The 25,766-nt window shown below is 41.5% G+C and overlaps 1 protein-coding gene and 1 long non-coding RNA gene across 2 annotated transcripts in view; both read right to left on the bottom strand.

Annotated features, from left to right (window-relative positions):
- The window catches only part of LOC308403394 (NACHT, LRR and PYD domains-containing protein 12-like), a 1,254,170-nt gene that overhangs the window by 137,262 nt on the left and 1,091,142 nt on the right, over positions 1-25,766 (bottom strand). The gene's annotated exons all lie outside the window — the stretch shown is intronic.
- Positions 4,448-25,766, bottom strand: part of LOC308404039 — a 126,700-nt gene continuing 105,381 nt past the window's right edge. The window contains exon 2 of the long non-coding RNA XR_013973051.1: positions 4,448-4,583. This is a non-coding gene — a long non-coding RNA (uncharacterized lncRNA). The remainder of the gene's footprint in view (positions 4,584-25,766) is intronic.

Genomic DNA, 25,766 nt, shown 5'->3' with positions numbered 1-25,766 from the left:
AAGAGAGAGCAAACACAAACAGGTGAGAGTGGACAGGTGACCAAGGTCAGCAACCAATCAGAGAGCTTCTGTTTGACCCACAGTCACTGATGATGACTGCACATAACCAAGCAGTGTGTTACTCTGATATCAAATATGGATCCTGCTCTTATAATAATGATGATCAGATGATATTATTGTGTTATTTTGTAGCTGAATACGATTTTTGTGTGATTATCAGTGAAAGAAGCAGTGAGGAGGATGGAGAGAGAGAGAGGACAGAGGGTGAAGTTAGAAACACTAAAAGGATTTTTCATGGATTTCATGGATGATTTGAGTGATTTCCAGCAGGACACTTAAACATGTCAGTGGACGTCCTAAAGAACATATTCACTGATATGAAACGTGTCATTGAACAGGATTAATATCAGTGGAAACATGGTGGAAACAGCTGTGACTGCATGGATGTGACACACTTCAAATCTGTTCTCCACTCTTGGATTTGGGATCCATGGAGCTGCTGCTGAGTCTGTACAATAAAGGAATGGTGTGGAAGGTTGCAGCGTACGGACACAAACACTTTGTGGTTACAATCTGATTTTATTTTCAACATTAAACTACTAACCTACACTGATCAATGATGTTAATGATCACATCTGGACTCACCCAGCCTTTCTGCAGTTCCTCACAGCTGGAATCAGTCTCTGTCGTCCCCGCTCTGATGTTTTGTACTTCAGCAGGTCCAACTCATCCAGAACAACCTCTGACATCTGCAGCATGAAGGCCAGAGCTGAGCACTGGATCTCAGAGAGTTTCTTCTCTGATCTGTTCTCTGACTTCAGGAACTCTTGGATCTCCTGAAATAATGAGAGATGGTTCATCTCCATCAGACAGTGGAAGATGTTGATGTTTCTTTCAGGAGAGATTTTATAACTGTTCATCTCCTTCAGGTTGTTGATGACTCTCTGGATGGTTCCTGGACTGATCTCTGTCTGACCCAGCAGACCTACTAAGAGTCTCTGGTTGGACTCCAGACAGAGGCCATGAAGGAAGCGAACAAACAGGTCCAGGTGGCCATTTTTACTCTGGAGGGATTTATACATATCTCGTTTAAGGAAATCATCCAGAGAGGACTCGTTGTATTTTTGTCCCAAAAAGTTCTTCAGCACCTTTGTCTTCCTGTTGGTGTGACAGTGGAACATGTAGACAGCAGCCAGAAACTCCTGAATGCTCAGATGAACAAAGCAGTAGACTGGTTTCTGGAAGATCACACACTCTCTTTTGAAGATCTCTGTACAAACTCCTGAGTACACCGAGGCCTCTGTCACATCCAGACCACACTGCTCCAGGTCTTCTTGGTAGAACATGATGTTTCCTTTCTCCAGATGTTCAAACGCCAGCCTCCCCAGCTTCAGAAGAACTTCCCTGTCAGCCTCCATCAGCTCCTGTGGACTCGTCTCGTGTCCCTCATGGTACTTGTTCTTCTTCCTCTTTGTCTGAACCAGCAGGAAGTGTGAGTACATGTCAGTCAGGGTCTTGGGCAGCTCTCCTCTCTGCTCTGTAGTCAACATGTGCTCCAGAACTGTAGCAGTGATCCAGCAGAAGACTGGGATACTACACATGATGTGGAGGCTCCTGGATGTCTTCATGTGGGAGATGATTCTGCTGGACAGCTCTTCATCACTGAATCTCCTCCTGAAGTACTCCTCCTTCTGGGCGTCAGTGAAGCCTCGTACTTCTGTTAGCCTGTCAACACATGTAGGAGGGATCTGATTGGCTGCTGCGGGTCGGGAAGTTATCCAGACGAGAGCCGAGGGAAGCAGATTCCCCTGGATGAGGTTTGTCAGCAGCTGGCTGACTGATGACTTCTGTGTGACATCAGACAGCAGCTTCCTGTTGGTGAAATCCAATGAAAGTCTGCTTTCATCCAGGCCGTCAAAGATGAACAAAAGCTGAGAGACAGCCAGCTTCTCTGCTGTGACCTTCTGCAATGTTGGATGGAAAACATGGAGCAGCTCCAGAAGACTGTACTGCTCATCTCTGATCAGGTTCAGCTCCCTGAATGAAAGCAGAACCACCACACTGACATGTTGGTTCTCCAAGCCCTCTGCCCAGTCCAGAGTGAACTTCTGCACTGAGAAGGTTTTTCCAACACCAGCCACGCCGTTGGTCAGAACCACTCTGATGGGTCTCTGTTGGTCAGGTAAGGCTTTAAAGATGTCCTGGCACCTGATTGGAGCGTCATGGAGGGCGTCCATCTTGGAAGCTGTCTCCAGCTGCCTCACCTCATGTTGGGTATGAACCTCTTCACTCTGTCCCTCTGTGATGTAGAGCTCAGTGTAGATCCCGTTGAGGAGGGTTCTACTTCCTGTTTCATCACTTCCTTCAGTCACACGTTCACATCTCCTCCTCAGACTGATCTTATGTTCATCTAAAACCTCCTGCAGACCAACATCTGCTGAAAGAAAGAAAAACAATGAGACTAAAGAGAAAGAAAACTCTTCAATGTCTGAACAACACAAGAAGTCCAGTTTTCAGAAATGAGTCCATCAGCAGACAGATGTTCAGTCTTACTTTGTACACAGCTGCTCTGACTGGCTGTCTGCAGTCCAGCTCTGCTTCTGGATCTTTCTCCATACTGTGCAGAAGCTCTGATGGTGACACAGAAAAGTCACAGTGGAGATACTTCTGTCCACCTTTGATTAGACTCATTATAAAAAGGAAAACAAAGTTTGAACACAGTCATGTTTCCAGTTCACTGACTTACATTTATTCCATGGACACTCACTCTAACCTGAACCACAGCTACAACCCAACATTGTTGAGGCCTCATCTCCTCCTTTCCTGACTGTAGAGGTTAAATATGCAACAACCAACAAATAAAAGAATTTGGTTCATTTCAAAGAAACTCACACGGTGACCAAGTAAAGTAACCGTAGTAAAGGAGACAACATCCCGTTGATGGTGGGATTATTTGAAAGATTTGCTTTAGTCACGTCACCAAATGCAGTTGAACCACCCGTGGATCCATGTTTGACCATTCTACCACTCTGAGCTCTGCTTTTTAATCATTTTATTATTATCATCATTCATTTATTCATTCTTTGGAGGGGGGCTATTTCCTAATGCCGCCCTAATAAGCTGATGTTCAAGGGGAAATATAACAGAAACTCTTTCAGTGTTATTCATTAATAAATTAACAGATAAACTGTGAAGAAGAAAAAAACTGCGATTTAAAGGAGAGAGTGAGAAACTTGATCATCCATCCTCATAATACATGTTTATCAGTATCTGCTGCGACCATACTGCAGTAATAACTACAAGTCTACATTTCTGTGACTGTTGATCAATCACAGCAGGAATCTGAGCTCATCTCTGCACACAGAGCAGCTTCAGCTCTGGGATAAACTGCTCGCTTCACGTCCTTCTCAGCTCACAGACACTCATCCTGATATTTTCCTTTAACATTTGATGGTATAATTCATCTGAGTTTACACTTTATCTGCATGAATACAGAAAAACAGACCCAAACACCAGAAACCATCAGTTTCACCATGTAGAATATATTGTTGTTTCCTTTTAATTCAGAGAAAAACTCTGATTTGGATTTTCTCTGTTCTCTTTGCCACAGCCCATCCCAGCAGCAGCTGAAGCAGCTGACTGTCACAACACTGAACAACACTTTAGGAGGAATTTCAGAGGTCAGTAAAGCTCCAGTTTCAACATCAGTTAATTAATCATAGTTCATCATAAATGTGAACCTGGCTGGCACACATGTTAATGTTAGCCATTTAAATATTAGCAGTTAGCTGAGGCCACAAGAAGAAGAGGCCCTAGAAGAACAATGGATGATAAGATTAGATTTTCAAGACTAGGCAGAGACGTGTTTTCCTTCACTGTCTCTTACAGAGGAGGGAGCAGATACCAGACGAGGTCACGGAGGTACGGGGAGGATTCGCAGCAGACAGCAAGACTGCCACGTCCATGCGAGAGAGCGATGGCGAGAGAGCGATAATCTCTGTTTTTGTCTCCCTATATAATGTTGTACAGCCCATGTGAGGGTTATCCTCTCTGTGAACCAGATGCTTGATTTCACACAGAGGTCCACCAACTGAATTTGATCAGTTATGGAATGATTTACCTCGACAGGCTCCTTCACTCGCTGCTTTTAAACCTCCTTTAAAACACACTTTTACTCCCTGACCTTTGACCCAGTGTGACATGTTGACTCACTACCTCAGACAGCTTAAAAATAGTCTTGTTGTTTTTTGGTGCTGCCTAAAAGAACCGTAAATATCTGTCCTATATACAGTTATATTCATATATTTTTGTACTACATCAGGAAACTCAAAAACATAGTTTGTAATATTTTAATCCTTATTTTTAAAACTGTTTTTGTCATTTTTCTTCTCCCATTGCATCAAAAATCATTATTTACACTGAATAAATGAGTCAGCAGCTCTCTTACATTGTTGCTGCAGGTTCATTACTGAAGTTTAGAGGTATTCCTTTGGACCAGTCACTCCTCACAGACACACAGCTGGATGCTGCAGATCCTGCTCCATCCTCTTCCTCCATCTTCTTGATGTCAGGGTGGAGTTAGTCTGAGAGGCAAACACACACACTCAGAGGTGCTGTTGTACTGGAAGCATCACACTGACGGGTTTCTAAAGTTCTCATTGATCATTTCATGGAGTTTCTGTGGTAAACACTGTCCTGTGACGTATGTGTTATGGTGAGGGTCATGAGGGCTAACCAGCCCCACTCCTTACTCCTCATATTTCAGCCTGAAGCACAATAACAGCCTAAACCTAACCAGGAGGCTGTAACCTCAAAGGGACTTCATGGTTAGAAATAAAGGTTCAATGAAATGAAGCAGATCATAAAAACATGAGTTCCAACTTTAAAAGAAGCATCCACACGATGACGGCACAGCAGAGGAGCACTTTCTCTAACACACTGATTCAGTTCCACTGACACAAGGACACACACAGGAAGGCACACACACACAAGCCTTTATAAGAAACAACACAATCATCTGCGCTTGACTTGTCAATCCAAGTCCTTAGCCCATGAGCCCGCGGTATCACACCACAGATATTCCCTTACTTTGAAAAAATAAAGCCAGTTTTCAGAACAGACCTGATGTTTATGCTACAGCCTGTTTACCAATATAATCAATATCAGATATCAGAGCAACAGAAACCTCGGTGATCAGGACGCTGGGACTGAGAACAGGAAGTGGCTCAAACGTCACAGTTTCATAACGTCACCCTGAACTCCACCCACGGAGTTTCTGTCGCCATTGTAGTTTTCCCGTGATAAAGGCGGGTCTTTCTGTGAATCTGCACGCTCATTGGCTAATAACTCGGGATTGACACATCGTTATCCAATGAGCGTGCGGGAACTTCCGACATAAAGTTGTTTCCTTTGAAAAACCAAAGTCTGATTATTTTTGCCTCCACTGACGGAGCCTGTTGTTCCCGCCACAGAGACACAGTAATGTCAGAGCGGTGTTAACACTCACCCTGCCTCAGCACAGCTCTCACTCTCCTCCTGCTCTCTCACACTAAACGGAGGCTCAGCTAAACTCACTTCCTCTCTACTTACAGGAAACCAGCGCTCAGAGGAGCCGACCGGCCTCACATTTCACCCACAGACACGAACAGCGTGGAATTATTTTATGTCATAAGAAGAAACATATTCATGTTAACACTCACCTGCCTCAGCTCCACCTTCCTCCTCCTCTCAACGGAGGCTCAATACTTTCACTTTCACTGCTGCTCCCTAAACACAGAGGATGCTGGGACTTGTAGTGTTTTTCCTTCCGGTACGGTCTTCCTCTTTGTCTGTTTGTGTTTGTGTTCAAGTTATTTTGATCATGTAAACATCAACAGAACACGTGAAGCCACACAGAGTTTGTATGTCGAGGTGGGTAGGAGGGTTTGGGGAGGGGTCAGAGGGAAGAGGTCTCTGCAGTTGCAGGATCTCTAACATTAGAATCTAAAAATGTGTCTCATATAGGTGTTATTTTGGTACTTTACACGTCACACAGTTTCAACAACTCCTTATATGGTACAAGTTCCTCTTTTCTGTCTGGCTTCCAGTATTTATTAATATGCTTGTATATTTCTACACTAACTTCCTGTTTTTCAGTCTGGCTGAGCACTTAGTTTGTGAGTCAAAAGTGGCCTTGCTTTACAAACCTTCATTATTAAAGTACATAAAACAATATAATCAGAAAATAAGCACTAAGAATATATTAATAACATGGCAGTTCTCCCCCTTTTCGTGTTTCCTAAGAAACACGACATAATTCCTGATTCATCCCATTAAGTTTACCTGCATGTTAAAAGGCTAAAATATAACAAAAGAGATTATGCTAAACAAAATGAAACCTTTCAATTGCCCAACTCTATCTGTCCCCTCAACGGGTTGTATGTTGTTGTATCCCCTTTTTTACCCAGAATCCCAATTTAAACCCACTTCTGACTTCCCTCAGTGCTCACTGTAAACTCCAAACAGATACAATTAGCTTTTCTGGTAAAAGGTCGTAGATTATTTTGTCAATCTTTGGAAAACATCCTCTATAGAGTTTCATCTTTAAAACTTAGTCCTGGTTTCTTCACCCGCTTTAACAGGTAGAGCATATCCGTCCTGAACACTGTGTTTGGGCAATTTACATAACATAGAAATCCTACAAATATTCCTAAAGTCCCTCTCATTACTCTTCATTACTTTTATGCTCACATTTAACCTGTGTCTAACAAGCTTTAAATTTCCTAAACAACACATTTTCTGGAACTATGGTTCTCTGTGCTCTGTGCTTCTTTTGGTTCCCCTTTCTCTGGTTGGTTCCGTTCGGTCTGGGGCTTCCAGGATTCTTGCCACCCCTGTAGTCGCTGTGGTCCTGAAATCTTCTCCTGTAAATGATCCTATTCTAAAAATCCTTCTATCCTTTATATTAACTTTACTTAATCTTTAATTAATCTTAATTTACTTGATCTCAATGTTCTTTATGTGTGTGAGCAACACTTTTAATTTTATTAAACACACCCAGGGTCAGATATACACCATCACCCTATCAGCATAAAAACAGACAGAGACGTTCCTCTTTCTGTCACATTCTTCCATACATGGCAATTTGTTTCACCTTCCAGATGATTCCTGGGGACTTACAATTTCTTGACTCTTCTTCTGTCACTTGTTACTAGGCAGCTCAAATGCAGTTAGAAGCAAAATGAATTCCAGGCCCTCGGCCTGGCCTATGTTTAAATCTTTTGTGTTTGTAAGCATGTATGCGGTTTAACCTTCTGCTGCTCCAAGTCACTTACACAGTAGATCATCGGGACATCGCGCCCAACGAAGCTTAAGACCTTGAATAGACTGAGCATCAACTCTTTCATGAGCACAATATGCAATGTGTGTATGCAATGATTATAGCTGCACCTTTAATAAAAGTTTTAGTCTAATGCCAGTAGCTTTAATAAACATTTTAATGCAGTGTTAATGATGAAGGCTATATTGTAGCAGTAAAGTATTTTCTTTATTCCCACATTCCCTCTCTTGACCTTTCAAAAAGAAAGGTCACCACACTTCGTGTTGTGTCACTCCTCGGCCCATTCGGCCGCTTCTAAGTCCATCAATGGCATCATGGCCACCAGAACCACCGTTCCAGGGTCCACTGCCCTCGTTATTACATTTTCCAGCAGTCCTGTGGCACAAGGAATGAGACAACAACCGCAGGTGACCAGTATCGCTAAAAAGTGGCAGTAGAAAACATTGCAGACATGAAAAACCCCTCCATTTCCCAAACACTGAGGTCATCCAGCTGTCCAGCGGATTGTCAATTCCCGAGTGCTCATGCATGGTTTTAGACAGAGTTTTCAGCCCCTCCAGAGCTCGGGTTACTGAGCCATCTGGAGCAGTGTTGTTGGGGATAAAGGTACAACACACTGCTACAAACATGGCACCACACGCCCCCTTTCTTTCACGCCAACAACATGTCTAGGGCCATTCGATTTTGCACTCCCATCAGTGAGGTCGAACCCAACTGTTCTGTGAACCCCTCCATGGCATCTCTGGTCAGGTTAGAGAGGCTCAGCACATTATAATGAACATAGTTTATGCGATCAACATTCTTATTTGGAGTTATCCATATGAACATATGTTCAAATCCTGAAGCTAGTTGGTCCACTAGTTTATACTCATCTGGAACTCCCCTGGGCACTCCTATTGAGTCAATCCAGGTAGGCGAGTTCATTCTAGGGTCATAAGCATGTATCCCCTGTGTCCCTCTCTTTGCCAAAATGTGTCTCTTACATCTGGCCACCAATGTGCGTGTGTCGCGTTGTGGTATGGCTTTTACTTTGTTCCCAATTAGCATGAGTGGAGCTCCGAGTCGCACCATTGCGCACGTCCCTTCACTTCCCATATGTGCACGAACCAAAAGGGTGTTACGTCCACAATAATAATAGAGCCCACTTCTTGCCCATGTTCCAATTAAAGTGTTCGTTTGGCTTACATTGTTTGTGGTTCTCCCTGTGAGTGTGACAGAGCACCAACTTGGGTCAATCTCTCCCAACTTGTACTTTACCGTATCCGTTGAGAATTTAAAGCATGTGTAGTTGTTTCGTTTGGGCATGAATGGTCCTACTTGTGTTTGCTTGTGAATTAGGGGAAATAAGCTGGACAAGATAGTGCAGTTGCCAGTGCTCACCGCTTCTCTAGTCATCTGCAACATGCAGTCATAGCCCCACTTGTCCTCTGGATACAGTGGTGCGGGCTCCGTGAACAAACGTGGTCTAGCTGAAGCACAGGCAACACAATCAGATACATGTTGTTCTTTAGCATTTTGAGCCACCCAGTCCAGCCAGAGGTTACTGTCACTGAAGCCGGTGACACGCTCAATCAGGACCTCAGTCCTAGTGTAATCCACCGTCAGGACTGGTCTCCCATTTGTTTCCTGCTCCTCTTAATGTAATGGTACATTTTATTTTACTTTATCAGACTTACCCAAAATATATATGCTGTCGTTACTTTGCTCCTGTCTCCCTCCAGTACCAGCTATTTTAATAATTTACTGTTTTAAAGGGAAAAAACCTTGGTCACTTGGACAAGTCTTTGTTATTCTATAACTGCATTTTTATATGAAAAGTCTAGCGATCCCCTATTTGACTCATAAATATTACTTTGGTTGTAATTATTTTCCTCTATCAAATTTAATTGACTTCTACAGTGGCCTGCTTTTGTTAATAGTAACATGAGTAACATCCAACATTTTCTCCCCTTTAGCATTTGGTATTTCCCCACTATATAATGTACTACCATAATCTACACCCAGTCAATAAAACAGAATTTTCTCAAAGCAAACATCAGCAACCCAAAATCAGCAGCCCCAGAATTAAGACTTGCGCTCCTCCTGCTCATGGCAAAAGCAAAGCAAAGCAAAGCAAAGCAAAGCATCCCCTTTGTCTTGCCAGCGTGGTGAATTGTTTGTCAGCATTTATTCATCCTACCCTTGGTCCAGTCTTTATCTCAGTGCCCAGTCAGTCCAACCTTTAGTCCACATCGTCAGTCCAGTCACACACATTCACACCAGATATTGCTGATAATGGAGACTCCTGCGCAAATAATCAGATTCTCCACCCTCAGCAACGTGAGCTCATTCATTTGTTTTATTTTGTTTTGTTTTTTGTTTTTTAGGAAAAGAGTTCTTTATGCTCTTGGACTGGATTGACTCGCTGCAATCATTTTAGACAGGGACTTACAACCTGATCAGGTCCCCACAGGTCGGCTTTTCCTCAGCCAGTTGTAATCTGGAAAAGCTCACCTTATATTTGTTCTCCCGAAAATTTTTACAGCGCTGTTAATTCAATCTTTCAGGCCTGCTTAGAACAAAACCGAGAAAAAGAGAGCTGATTATTAGCTCATCAGAGCACACAACATCATCACCTGACAGGGTTTCTCTAAGTGCACTGTTACCATGTTAAAGGGCCCAGTTCTAACCATGTCCATGTTTAATAAAACTCCCTCTATTAAAATAAGAAAACAACCCAAACCTAACCGACAGAATCAACCCATCACTAAAACAACAACCACAAAAATCTTAATACCAGACACGTTTTGTTTATTAATCTATCAATATGTTATGGGGATTAGAACTTCAGTGAACTTTGTTCACTTCCTGCCAGACACAGACACACTCTCTTCTCTCAGACTTCCTTTTTTCACGCACTCTGCTATGAACCCACGATCTTCACCCCAGTAGTGTTATTATTACTTATTTGTTATTTTGTACAAATCACACAGAATCACTCAGATGCAGTACCCACAACGTTCACACACTTAGAATCACACACTTGTGATAAACTATTTTCATCAAACATGCTGTTTAGAATCAGAAAGAGGAAGTAGACCGCACCCTGTTAAGTGCGTATACGACCTCAAACTGAAAGAAAAACAATTAAAACCTCTAATCAATTCTCACATTACACACCAAAATCAAAAAATAAGTCACACCAACATTTATTACTGAAATTCTTGCCTATACTTGCTATTTAAATAGAGATATTTGTCTTTAATGCCTCAGGGTTTAGGCCCGACACAATATATGCAGTATGCACTATTCATCCACTATAGACCAAAAAATAAATCAATTCATCAAAATTCACTAAAAGAAACCCAAACTTTATTTATTATGTTCTAATATAAATAAGCCAGCGTCTAAAAACCCACAAATTCAGCGATGTTCACAGCAATATATTTATAGAATCACCAATGATTAAAAGGATTTCACAACATGCACACTTTCATTTCAACACACACTCTCAGCATCCTTCCAGCCTTAAATCACTGTTAAATTGCAAAGTCTTTAAATGTAAAAATGTTTATTTTATATTACAAAGACGTCTTATAATCATAACAACAAACACAGGGATCCCTGACATACTCAACACAAAATCCTACTCAATTTTGACAAATTTTAGCAGCGTCCACTTGGAATCTGACCCGCTCTACGGCAGCGTCTTTCACCAGAGTCTGACCTACTTTATGAAGCGTCCACCACTAGGGTCTGACCTTCTTTATGACCAATTTGCCAGTATCAGTCCCGGACTGTGGCCCGATTTCTAAAACTCTAAGTCAATTTAAAAGCGTCAACCAACCCAAACTTTACCCATAGGTATAAGTCAAGGTTCCACGCCCGAAACCCGGTTTCTCTCAGTCAAACAAGTGCATTAAATCATCCCGGACGACAAGAAATGGTCCTGTGACCACTAGCTATTAACGAATGCCCCCAGTTTTCGCGGTGGCTAACCGAACTAACCCTCCCCCGGAGGACTCTGACCCGCGTCCAGGCACAGAGTTGAAGCGTAACCTTCTGAGCAAATGCACTTCTTAGGGATCCCCGCCCCATTCTAAACAATTCAATCTCTTTGAAAACACCACACAAAACCACACAAGCAATTTTATTGATGTCCAAGCCCGGCTTTATACTCAATAGGGACAAACCAATGACCAATTCCCTATTGTCCTATATTCTCTTAAACACACATTGTTTCTTTTTCTCTTTTACCATGAAATACCATATTACCTTTAACTCAGTACTGTCATTCTCAAAGTTTCATTATCATTACCTCAAAGCTTTACTTTATTCTAAAGAATTTAGTTCTACCACTACTGAGCCAATTTAATAGTTAAGATCGTCAACTCAGCGAACAGATAATTTAGAATTCATCCAATATGCACAAATTTGCTTTTTCTTTGAACAGGTTTGTGCCTACTTTTAAATCTTTTTAGACCGGTCTCCTGTTCGCCTCATATCAGATCCAACCTTCGGCCACATTTGTTCTCTCTGTTGCAAAGGGAACCGGGCGGGAAACACCAAATATTAAAACCAGATTCTTTGATCCCCATGATAGAACAGAGAAAACCTGACTCATAGTGGTCAAAACATTTATAATTCTTTTTATTCAATCATCCTCTGGAAGAGAGAGCCCTGCACAGCCCAACAGCAGTTGCAGGATCTCTAACATTAGAATCTAAAAATGTGTCTCATATAGGTGTTATTTTGGTACTTTGCACATCACACAGTTTCAACAACTCCTTATACAGTACAAGTTCCTCTTTTCTGTCTGGCTTCCTGTATTTATTAATATGCTTGTATAGCTCTACACTAACTTCCTGTTTTTCAGTCTGGGTGAGCACTTAGTTTGTGAGTCAAAAGTGGCCTTGCTTTACAAACCTTCATTATTAAAGTACATAAAAAAATATGATCAGGAGTTGTTTTGATGGAAACTGTGTGTGTCTGTGTGTGACCTATAGCAGAACTATGTATGCGTATTTTGCCTGGCAATGCTTTTAGTACTGGGGTACGTGCTCGTGGCTGCAGTTCTCCGTTTCCGGAAATGTAAAAATAAAATCATTTTTTGAGCTTTGACCACTCTGAGTCAGAAGTCTTTCTCTGTCGCCAAAAGAATTCAAAAGAACAGAATTTAATAATTGGTGCCGTGACCTGGATTCTTTTGTGGCTGAGAGGACAAATTCGTCTTATGGTGCGATCTGATATGAGGTGAACAGGAGACTGGTCTAAAAAGATTTAAAGGTAGGCACAGCCTGTTCAAAGAAAAAAGCCAATTGTGCACATTGGATGAATTCTAAATTATCTGTTCGCTGAGCTGATGATGTTCACCATTAAATTGGCTCAGTAGTGGTGAAATTAAAGTCAATTATAAAATCTGTTAAGTAGATTTCGGGTGACATGTCCATGGTGATTTTGGGTAATTTGTGATAAATAAAAAGTAAAGTCTGGGGAATATTTGATGAAAGCTTATTGTTGTTAATGCTGGGGTGAATTTTAAAGTTGATGTGACGTGTGCTTAAAGTTGATGTGTTATGTGTGTCAATTGTGTTACATCAGCCAAGAAAAGAGATTAGATTAGGACATTCGGTTAAGGGATTTAATTCCCAAATTGATTATAGGGTTGGACCCGAGCATCAGATAAATAAACTGGCGGTGACAGTCCACAGTGGTGCTTCTAAATGTATTTAAATTGATCTAGGACTGGGGTTGGACTCCTAGGAGCGCAGTGTTCAGCGTGTGACAACGACTCCTGATCGTGGACGTGCAGTCAGGCCTGGCGATGTCCAGTTAGCCCGGGTGGTTCCCATGGGGATTCGAACTCCCGTTAATAACCAAGTGGTCGAGGATCACTTCTTTCCTGCGCTGTTTGAGTGAAGAGCTTGGCTCAGGCGTGAGCATTTCAATGCGGGTGACAGGTAAAGCTTTAAGTAAAGCTTCAGGCACCAGTTAAATACTGAGACGCTGGTTAAGTGGAGTTTCCGGTCAAGCTGCGGGGAGCACTTTTAAATTAATATAGGGCCTAGAAATTTGACCATTATCGGTGACGGCGTTCCCGAAGCGGGTTGATTGACCAGCAAGGTTGGACCTGGGCTTAGAGGCTTTTAAATTTGTCGAAATTTTGTAAGAAAGGTCTGGTATCAGTAGAAGGGGCATAAGGGTTGGACCCGGGCGTTGGGCGCCAGAAAACCCCCGTAGGGATCATGGTGTTTGTGTCTGTGTGTACTTGGGTTGTCTGATTATTGTGTATTGTACAAGTGTGCAAGAATTCTGCTAACCACGCTGAGGATTTTGATGGATGTCGTTTGGTTAATGTTTGCAAATGGAAAGAGCTTAGTACGTGTGTGTGTGTGTGTGTGTGTGTGTGTGTGTGTGTGTGCTGAGGGTGCATTCTTTTATATTAAAATTAGTAGAGTTACAGAGGGTATATAGAGTGTGAACATAAAATAAGAGCTCGATTAGGCTGTAGAAACGGATGAAAATCCAGTAAAGTGAAGAGTGTGTGTGTGTGTGTGTGTGTGTGTGTGTGTGTGTGTGTGTGTGTGTGTCTGGCAGGAAGTGAAGCAGGAAGTCTGAATATAGCTTGTGAGCTTGTGAGAGACGTTTCAAATTGAAAACAGAGGAATTAGACAATGAAAGTGCTAAGTAATAGTAATGAAAATGATATTAAATAAATGTCTTAGTGTGTTAATACAGGTGCCCACGGACTTGCTCAACCTCCTGGAAGAATACAGCAGAAAAATGATAGATTAACAGAATTGGGACGAAAACAGGCTTTGGTTTAAAATTTCACAGCTTCACCTCTCATCCTGTCCTTATCCTCAGAAGAAGCTTAAAGGGCAGTTAATCTCCTGATGAAGAGAGAAGACAGGCAGAACAACACCGTGGACTTGAAGAATTAACAGCAGGCAAAAAGACACTGAAGGGTCCAGCAGCATGTTGATGGAAACATGCGCTCTGAATTACAAGCTGGAAAGTGTACCAGTGACATGACTGTGTGAAACCACTGGATGGGACTGTCTGAGTTCATATTTGCCATGCTGGGAGTTAAGCGCCAAGAAAAGACTGAAAAGAGGAACAGAGAAGAAGAAACAGCTGATTTGGGCCTGTGTTTGATTTGGGAGGCCACACAGGAAGTTGAGAGAAGAGGGGACGAGGACCGGTGAGAGGTGAAGGCTGGACGTGTTAAAGTGACAGCACAGGAAAATTGGGTTGAACACTGAGGCTGAATTTGTGGGGTTTAGAAACATCCAGAGCATCACAACAGAAAGGTAAAGAAAAAAAAAAGAGAGAGATAAAGAAATAAATAAACTAATAATACATAAATGAATAGAAAAATAGAAAACACACATGTAGAAATTGTCACATGTGAAATTATTTTTGGAGAGAATCAGAAGTGAGACAGTTTGAATCCACAGTTCAGCGCAATGATGCAGGAATTAAATCTGATTATAAAAACACATCGAGGCAACGAAGACCAGCTTACACTCAATATTAATATGAATACACAACATACACGCAATGAAGACACGCTTACACTCATGAATGTGAATACATGACATAAATGCTAAATGGTGTAGATTTAACACACTTAAAGGCTGAAGCTGAGGAATAACTCAGGAAGCTGCAGGACAATAGAGTGACTGTTGTGAAGAGGAAAAAGAGACTGGGAGGACCAACCAGTGATTAGAAGCTTAGAGCAGGTTTAAAATAGTGAGTTAGAAGTGGTTTCCAGCTGATTGAGCAAAAGAAGTGACGACTGTAGAAATAAAAATAAAATAATAATAATTGAATTATGCAGCAATGTTTGAATATGCATTTCTGTTGTCAGGGCAACTTCTCGAGATGTGACTCAATATGCAAATCAGTTGAATGAGTGGGGACAGAAAAAAAAGAAAAAAGAAAAACTCAAGTTTCCTGTCTGAGACATGAGTGAAGTTTGCATTGAGAGAAATATATCTGTGACTGTGTGAGAAGAATTGTTTGGTAAAATATATGATAGCAGCCGCAGGACAATTAAATAAAGTCTGTCGTGCAGATTTGGAGAAGAAGTTTATAATTTAGTGATGACACATTGTTATAAAGTGTTTAGAAAGGGCTTAATGGGAATATTACTGCTGGGCAAACTGTGCGGCTTTAACAAGATTTTCTGTGTATTTAGCAGGTGAAACTCTGTCAGCTGACTTCAGACTGTCAGGAAGCTGAAGAACCTGAGGCCAACCACTGAAATATGATGTGGGCAAAATGAACAGAGGGAGTGATTTTAAGTCTGATTTCAGACTATGTAAGTATTAGTTAAGCCAAGAGTCGGCAAAAGCTTTATGGCCCGGAAAGTTCTAATTCCCACAACATATTGTTGGATTAGTAAGCAAAACTTTTCTGTGATGAAGATTTTTGGGGTTGTTGTTTTAGTGATGGGTTAATTCTGTCAGTTAGGTTTGGCTTGTTTTCTTATTTCAATAGAGGGAGTTTTACTAAACATGGACATGTCGAGGAGCGGCTCATTATTTCTGTAACAGTGCACTTAGAGAAAACTGTCAGGTGTCGCCCCCTTTGGTGATGATGTTTTGTGCTCTGATGAGCTAATAATCAGCTCTCTTTTTCTCCTTTTTTGTTCTAAGCAGGCCTGCAAGGTTGAATTAACAGCGCTGTTAAACAATTTGTGAGAGCAAATATAAGGTGAGCTTTTCCAGATTACAATGGGCTGAGGAAAAGGTCACCTGTGGGAACCTGCGAGTTCCTGTCTAAAAGGATTGCAGCGAGTCAATCCAGTCCAAGATCATAAAGAACTCTTTTTCTAAAAACAAAAGAAACAACAAATAAATGAGCTCATATTGATGAGGGTGGAGAATCTGATGCTTTGCGCGTGAGGCTCCACTATCAGCAAGATCTAGTGTGAATGCGTGTGCATGATGTGTGTGACTGGACTGTGACTGGACTGACCATGTGGACTAAAGTGTTGACTGACTTGACACTGAGACAAAGACTGGACCAACGTTAGGATGAGTAGATGCTGACAAACAATTCACGACGCCGGTAAGAAAAGGGTGGATGCTTTGCTTTGCTTTTGGCAGGAGCAGGAGCACAAGAGAGAGAGGGAGACTGAAAGGTTCACATGAGGGTGTGGAGCTGCAGACTCCACCCTTGGGCGGCTAATTTTGGGTTGCTGATGTTTGCTTTAAGAAAATGTTGTTTTATTGACTGGGTTTAGATGATGGTGTCACATTATATTGTTGGGAAAATGCCAAATGCTAAAGGGGAGAAAATGTTTGATGTTACTGATGTTACCATTAACCAAAGCAGGCCACTGTAGAAGTCAATGACATTTTATAGAAGGAAAATAGAACCAAAGCCAAATGTAGGAGTTATATAGGGGATTGGTGGACTTGTCACATTCCAAATCCAGTTATGGAATAACAAACACTGGTCCAAGGGAAAGGGCATGTGATACGAGGTGGTGCTGGAGGAAAACGAGCAAAGTAAAGACAGCAAGCCTATTTTGGTTCGATTTGATAAAGTCAAATTAAAAGAAGTACCATGACACTCAGAGGATCAACGTGAAACTAAAACATACGCAAATTTTATATGAAGCACATGACTGATAACTGTTGTGTTTTAAGTTTAGCTTCTTATAGCACAGAGTGGATCACAGTGAGGGAAGGACAGGGGGGGACTGAGTTTTAAATGTGAAGTTGATGCTAATATACAGGTTTTGTTTCTAGGTCGTTCTGGGGATGCAGGCTCTGGATGGAGCCAGGAGCTGAAAAGATCGAACATGATAATTAAACTGATTTTATTATTTAAACACAGGTTTGCAGGCCCGGAGCAAATATACTCGAGAGGAGAATCGCTGAGGTTTCCTGAGAAATGATCTGATGAACCTTTTTCTTTTCATTTTCTAGTTGTGCTTTTGTTTGACACATGAAGATGTGTCAAAAGGGGGAGTTTTAGGTCTAATTTGAAACAATGGATTATATGATCAGTGTGTGACTTTTTGTGTGTTTGATCATTTAGCTACGGTAAAATTTAGGCATAAGTAATTGCTTTTATGCTTAAGCTTAACTGATTGAAAATGTTTGTTTTCTTTATGATTTCTTTTACTAGAATAAGCGCTTATAATCATTTTTCATACACACATTGCAATTGCACTGATAGGAGTTGCCACTCACTCTTGTGAAGGTCATAAGCTTCGTTCAGCGTGACTGTCTGGATTGAAATATGGTAGGAAAAGGACTCAGAGTGCTTAGGGGTGAATGCAAACACGCTTACACACAGAAATAATAATTAGGCTAATCCTTTTGATTAGAGAGTCCCGAATGTGATGTTTTGAACCAACTTTGAATAATCAAGAGAAGAATTGATGAACATATTAGATTATTGAGGCGTAGCAGAGAGAGGTGTTTTCCTTTTCTGTCCTTTACAGGAGAAGATTCCAGAACCACAGCAAAACCACGAAGGGGTTGGTGAGAATCCAGGACCCAAGAGGAGGGGCACCCAAAAGAAGCACAGAGCAGAGAAACCTCTCAGAAAATGTGTTGTTCAGATTGGAAAGAATATTAAAAGCTTGTTAGACAGAGGCTATAATGTGAGCACAAAGTAATGAAGGGTAATGGGAGGATTAGCTTTAGTAATAGTTTGTATGATTTTTATGTCAATCGCCCAAACACAGTGTTCAGACTGGATATGCTCCACCCGTTAAAGGGGGCGAAGGGACAAATGAAGTGAACTGTAAGTGTGTGCTTAGAAACCAGGAGGAAATGTTTAAAAGAGGAAACGTTTCACTGAGTAGAGATCGTTTCCATAGACTGACAAAAGTAATGTTGGACCTTTTTACCAGGACAAAGTTAATTATATCTGTTTTTAGTTCACAGTAGTTATTGAGGGAGTCAGTTCATTAGGTTAACTCATGAAATGAGTTCAAAAGGGGGAGACTGTTACGAAATAAATATATATTCTTAGTGCTTATTTTCTGATTGGATTGTTTTTTGTACTTTGTAATAAAGTCTGTGACAGGTCGCCTAGCAACAGAGGCTTTAGTAAGGGGAGGTTAAGAAACAGGAAGTTTAGTGCAGAGCTGCAGAGGCATATTAATAAAATACAGGAAACCAGACAGAAAAAGCAGAAGTAACACACACACACACATTAGTCAGAGCAGAAGGAGTTGTTTTGATGGAAACTGTGTGTGTCTGTGTGCGACCTATAGCAGAACTATGTATACCCACTCTGGCTTCTAATGCTTTCAGACCTGAGCGTGTGTTAGTGGCTACAGGTCTCTGTTTCCGGAAATGTACAATAAAGATCATTTTTTGAACTTGACCACTCTGAGTCGGAAGTCTTTCTCTGTCGCCAAAAGAATTCAAAAGAAGGGAATTTAATAGTCACATAGCATCGATTTGTCACATGGCATCGGTCTGTTAGGTTTTGGGATGAGAACGTGTTGGATGGTTACCTGTCTTGGTCTGGTGGAGGTCTCTTCCCATAAGAAGACTGATGACTTTTTCATTAACACTGAAATGTTTCTTTCTTCTCTCCCCTCAGATGACTTCACACTATAACCAAGGACACCTCATAGGGGATCATCTGATTGTGGCTTCTCTAATAATCTTTCTAATAGTAATATTGTTCACTGTCATGTTACAGAGTGAAGTGAGATTAGTGCTGTAAAACTTCCATAACACTGAACAGATGCCACCACAGATATGTTGAAATCTCAGTCAAAACTAGCAAAAACAAATGAAATCCATGAATCAGAAATGCTGATTGTTGAACAGATAATTCAGTCTGTGCATGAGGAGGATCCACTTTAGACTAAACTACATACAGAAACACAGGAACCAGGGCACAGTGTAAATCCAGGAGCTCTGTGTGCAACAGCTGACCTGTATGAACACAAAACACTGATTGAAGTCCATGTTGATGCTTTCTGTCTGTTTAACTTTTACATTTGAAGCAACACATTTTACTTCAAACACACAGATCAGGTAGAAAACTGTGGATTAGAAAACAAATTCATCAAGAAGGTCCTGAAGCAAGAAGTTCATCATTGCATAGAGAAAGAAAAAGGACATGAACCATCCCACGGGTATGTGCAGTCGTTATATTATCATCACCTAAATCATGTCTGCATACTGTGTGTGTGTGTGTGTGTGTGTGTGTGTGTGTGTGTGTGTGTGTGTGTGTGTGTGTGTGTGTGTGTGTGTATGTGTGTGTGTGTGTGTTGCTTTTTTAAATCTTCTACTTAGAGTTCAAACTTGGATAGTGATAAAAACATTGCACTGCTTCATTTAATATTTAATTGAACACATCTGTGGTTGAATTTGAATCTTAAATGTTTGGATTTCAAAGATGTGGTTCTGATATGAAGGAACAGAAAGTCAATTGTTGCCATGGATACAGTGAGACAGACGCCTCAGACCCTTATTTTTATTTCTTTGACTTTTTATTTTATTGATTCATTTCTTTATTTTTACATTCTAAAAAGTGTATTTGTCTGAATGAACTAATCCCCATTTCCCATGCTTTGTATCACTGGTCATACTGGGAGCAGCCATAGAAAATGTTTGTAAAGAAGAAATCTTAAACATGAGCAGATTCTCAGGTGATTTCTGTTTCCTAACCATTGTTTCAGTGCACACGTCCCATCACTACATGTGTGTTAAAGATTTCTTTGGGATCAAAATAATCCACTGACAGTTATCAGTACAAACAGGATGCAAAAATCAAAAGTTCAGACTTGTCAATGGTGTGTGACATTTTAAAATACGATGAAGGAATACAAGACAGTCAAAAGGAATTTCACAGAGCTACGTGCACGGGTGAGTGATCGAGTGATACTCACACCGAGGCACTGTAGTCAGCTTTATTTATAACATACCAAGAGGCAGTTGCATAGCATTTCCTGTTTATCAAGCTTGGTTATCAGCATGAGTATATATGTATGTGTGTGTGTGTGTGTGTGGGTGTGGGGCCTATATCTTGGAACAAACAGCTGCATGTTTGTTCCTCTTTTGATATGCGTTTCGAAGTTATGTGCCTTCTCAGCAGAGAGGTTATTGTAAGGCTCCTGTGCATGTGTACATGACAGGATATAATGGCATGTGATACAAAAATATATGAACATTTTAATGCATTTGCAAACTTTATAATGGAGGTATCTTTTAATAATAGACATCTGCAGTTAAAGCATAAAAGTTTCTTCTGACAAGACTTCAGAGTTACTAAAACAGAGATCTGAGGAAAACTGGTTCTTCACACGACTTTTCATGTGTGAACAGTAGAGGTGGTTTCATTTTCACATGTAGGTGTTGCAGTGAGGATTGCAGGGAGACATTTGCTGAATAGCTGCAGCTCTGCTCCTGTAGACTGCCTCTGAATGTGTGTGTGGTAATAAAGTCACTTTAATTAAATGTCACCTGTGAGGGAAAACTTTGTGTTGACTGAAGAAAGTTCACTTCTCTTTCATTGCAGCTCCACTCTTATTTTTGATGCACTCGTTTGTTTATTAAATGATTTCAATGATTTTGCCACACCTCTGCATTGTCAGGTCGGAGCATGTGTGCTTTTGATGAAATGCTGATATGATGATTGATTGGGGGAAGATTTCCACAGGTGGTGTTGTTGGTCTCCTTCTTCCAGTTTTCTTGTTGCTGCCTCTCTCCTCGCCTCAGTTGCTGCAGCTGTATCATGTATGTTGTTATGTTACATACAAAGAGGAATTTGTGACATTAAAGAGTAAAGATTCTTATTCTTAAATGAAGATGAATAAAGGTTTTGTGAAATAACTACTGAGTTCTGGTGCCGTCTCTGGATGCCTCGACGAATAAAAGAACCGGGGTAAAACTGATTTCGTAACAATTTATACCTATATTTCTGTATTTCTCTATTTATCTGAATATTTATCTATCATAACTCTGTTTCTACACTCACTTTATATGAGTGCTTGTTGTTTCCTGTATATTTGCTGCTATGACAACTCAGTTTCCCTCCTGGATTAATAAAGTTTCTCTGATTCTGAAATACAGTGAGCCATTATATTTGTAGTTTCTAACAAACAATATAAAGGCTCAGCAACCGATAGAGCCACAGCACGTCCCACTGGCAGCTGAATGAACTTTTAAACAAAGGACTTTGTAATTGAAGCTTTATTTATACAGGTCGGCTCATTGAGACTCAATGTCTCATTTACAAGAGAGACCTGTTCCAGACAAACATATTAAAATTACAACAATAAAAGAAAAGTTTGTGAGAGAGTTAATACCATACAGCTTATGACAAAATTTGATCCGAAGTGATTGATGGCCCTAATCACGACCTTTTGACCTCCCGCCCCTCCCCCCCGGAAGCGTGTAATGAGCGTGACGAATCGCATCCGGAGAAGGGGGGTGGGAAACCCCCCGCGTGTCGAATTGCATCCTGAGAAGGGGGGGGTGAACCCCGGAAGCACGCCATCTGTTGCTAAGCGTGTCGAATTGCATCCTGAGAAGGGAGGGGGAAACCTCCGGAAGCGCGCCATCTGTTGCTAAGCGTGTCGAATTGCATCCTGAGAAGGGAGGGGGAAACCTCCGGAAGAGCGCCATCTGTTGTTGGGAAAAAAAGTTTTTAGTGGGAGGGACTGCAGCGAGGGAGGAGAATAAAAAGCAGAGAGGAGGAGTCCGTCACAATTTCTAAGTCACACACACAAGATGGATTTCCTTCTGCAGCCCAGCAGCGGTCCTGTTTACTTGGACGGCGAAGAAATCTGCTCTCCCGCAGAACCCTCGAGCATGGGTGGCAGCAGCAGCGAGTGGGCCTCGTCGATTATCAGCGATACGCCCGTCTCTGTCTACAGTACCAGATCCGAAGCAACCGCCACTCCGCGGAAAGAAGGAAGAAGTAAGAGCGTCTTCATGTTCCGCAGCCAAATTCCAGCACCGAGAAACTTGCGGGGAGAATGGCCTCTGCCTGCTGAGGGTTGTGGAAAGTGGGGCTACATATTCAAATATGAGTCAGGGGAGCTCTGGCTTTATCAGTTGAACGAAGGAGAAAGCTTGACGGAATCGAGCAGCATTGTGAAGCTGACTCCCAGTGACTGGGCCGTGCTGAAGCTGCTGGTTGCGATGGCTATCGGAGAGGCAAACGAGGATTTTCCCATTCCTGAAGAGGAAGATGTTGCCGCTAAAAGACCCCGGAGAGAGGTAGATTCTCCTCCCCCTCCTCCTCCTTCTCCTTTCGGCTTCGATGATGAAGAAGAGCATGATGCTGCTGATGATGAGAATGATGAAAAAGATCCTCCTTCCCCTCCTTCTGTCTCCTCTGATGAAAAAGAGGATACTGACCCTGCTGTTGAGAATGATGAGGATAAAGAAAAGACCCCCTCTGTAGAGGATGTTTCCTCCCCTGATGAATCAGCTGTTGAATCAGCTGATGATGATGATGATCATCCTCTCTACACAGTTACAGAAGAAGAAGAAGAAGATGATGAGCCCCTGGCTGAAAAACTTCCAGAAGACGCCGATGTTCCCCCAGCTCCAGAAATAAAAGAGGAGAAAGCAGCCCCTGAGAATAAAGAAAACATTCCCCCAGCTCCAGAAATAAAAGAGGAGAAAGCAGCTGCTGAGAATAAAGAAAACATTCCCCCGGCTCCAGAAAAAGCTACGGAAGAAGAAATAGAAGCTATTCCCCCTCCTCCGCCACGGAACGGAGGCATACGCTTCAATGATGAGCAACTGATCAAGACTAAAACAATCTTGTCAACCGTCTGGTCTTCAGGAACCACAGCCACGGGGAGATGGAGAATGAGAGCCAGCCTGCGGTCGACTGATGAGTCTGATGCGCCTGACATTTTTGTCATGGAGAAATTCAACCCCGACTGCGGATTATTTCGCAGCATGATGGTTATACCAGCCAAAGAGTGGGTCGTAAGAATGCTGCAAGTGAGGAAGGATATTACAATTCTTTTTCAAACTTGCCGCTGCTGGAGGGATGCTGTAGGAGTAAGGAAATGTCTCAGCTTCTGAAAATCCCCGCCCCTCCCGGACCACGCCCCCCTTCCTTCTGTTTTAAAAGTCCGATCAAAAAGCCTTTTTTTAGCTCAGAGAGAGATGGACTCTGCACCCCTGCTTCGCGATGAGGAGACCAGCTCCACTGATTGTTTTTCTGACGAGGGCGAACTGGTACCCGACACTCCCGGCTACTACGGGCCTCTGAAGCGACAGAGGCGGCAGCGGCAGCAGCAGCATACCGACGAGATGGACGGCTGGGCGTCTTCTTTATTCATCGACACTGTGAAAACGGCTGTGTATCATCTGGTCAACTTGGTGATAAACAAGCACTGCACCGACGAATGTAATGGCTGTAAGATAGATCATCCCAGCCAGAGACAACACGAGTGCCTGCAAATTCTGGAGGATGATTTTTATTCCGACAACTATTATAACATCAGAAAGAAACTGCTCACTCCTCGCTTTGTCCCTTCCATTCAACGTCTGCTGATTGCCCGCAACATCAAGACTGAGGACGTTAAAGTTGGGATGGTTGCGGAGACTCTGCTTCATGAGCTGAAATCGGTGAGGAAAGTCTTTGACGCCATCACAGACGCTTATGTCAATTTGGTGGGGCAAGACGTGGTCAAAATCGGGGAACTCCGTTTGGTTACGGAGTTTTACAAAGGTTGCTGATTCTTATCCTGCATGCTTCCTATATTTAACCTTGTTTTTTAAATCATGTATTCTGTTTCTTTTTAAAAAAACAAAAAACTACCTCGTTTTTTAATCCTGCTTTATTTTAATCATGTATTCTGTTTCTTTTTTTAAAAAAAAAAAACTACCTCGTTTTTTAATCCTGCTTTATTTTAATCATGTATTCTGTTTTTTAAAATCCTACCTCATTTTTTAATCATGTATTCTGTTTTTTAAAATCCTACCTCATTTTTTAATCGTGTATGCTTTAAAAAAAAAGTATCCTGTTTGTTTGTAACCTTTTAACATGTTTACCTCATGTTTTTAAAAAAGGAAAAAAAAAAAAAAGAAAGAGTTTTTTTGTAACCGTTTGACTCTATAAGTGTGTTTTATCTCAGGGTTTTGAATAAAAGTGTATTCCTGTTTTTTTCGCATGTTAAACCTTCTGGTTTTGAATAAAAAAAGAGTTTTTGTATTCTATAAGTGTGTTTTATCTCAGGGTTTTGAATAAAAGTGTATTCCTGTTTTTTTGCATGTTAAACCTTCTGGTTTTGAATTAAAAAAAAGAGTTTTTGTATTCTATAAGTGTGTTTTATCTCAGGGTTTTGAATAAAAATGTATTCCTGTTTTTTTTGGTTTTTTTTGTAACTTACTTGTATTCCTGTTTGATTCTATAACTGTGTTTTATCTCAGGGTTTTTGAATAAAAATGTATTCCTGTTTTTTTGCATGTTAAACCCTCTGGTTTTGAATAAAAAATATTTAAAAAGCATTCATCTCTGGTTTTTGAATAATGTATTCCTGTTTTTTGCATGTTAAACCCTCTGATTTTGAATAAAAAATATTTAAAAAGCATTCATCTCTGGTTTTTGAATAATGTATTCCTGTTTTCTGCACATTAAGCCCTCTGGTTTCGAAATAAAAAACATTCATCTCTGGTTTTTGAATAAAATAATAAAAACCGACTCCTGCGACGCTGTAACGCAGACGGGCTTTTTATCAGAAGACGAGATGACCGAGAAAAGTGAGATGAAAAAAGTGTATTACGACCCGCATCACCCAGGTAGTTTCGGAGGAGTAAATAGACTCCGACGTGCTTTAGAAGATGAAACTGGTAAAAAAGTTGATATCCGCAAGGTGCAGAATTTTTTATCCGAGCAGGACGCCTATACTCTACACAAGCCGGCGCGAGTAAGATTTAAGAGAAATAGAGTGTTTGTGACCAAACCCCTGAAGCAGCTTCAGGCCGACCTGTGCGACATGAGACACCTGTCTGAATACAACGACGGATTCAATTATTTATTAACTGTCATAGACGTATTTTCAAAAAAGGCTTACGCCCGCCCCCTGAAAAAGAAGACGGGTTCGGAAGTGACTGAAGCTTTCGAATCTGTGTTGAGAGAGAGTGAAATACCGGAAAATTTACAGACCGATGCGGGAAAAGAGTTTTTCAACAAGAGTTTTCAAGCTCTGATGAAAAATCACAGCATCTCCCATTTTGCTACCGCCAGCGACCTAAAGGCCTCGGTGGTGGAGAGATTTAACCGCACCCTGAAAACGAGGATGTGGAGATATTTCACCGCGCACAATACCAGACGCTATCTGGAGGTGTTGCCCGACCTGTTAGAAGGATATAACCGCAGTTATCACAGCAGCATTAAAATGGCACCTGCCGAGGTGCGCCCCGAGAACGCGGATCAGGTGTTTCGCAACTTGTATGGAAAGACACCCGCCCGTCCTAAAATAAAGTTGAAATTTAAGAGGGCGGATCTG

Source organism: Rhamphochromis sp. 'chilingali', assembly GCF_963969265.1.
Source record: "Rhamphochromis sp. 'chilingali' genome assembly, chromosome: 1".
Lineage (NCBI taxonomy): Eukaryota > Metazoa > Chordata > Actinopteri > Cichliformes > Cichlidae > Rhamphochromis > Rhamphochromis sp. 'chilingali'.
This window is presented reverse-complemented; position numbering and strand designations above follow the sequence as displayed.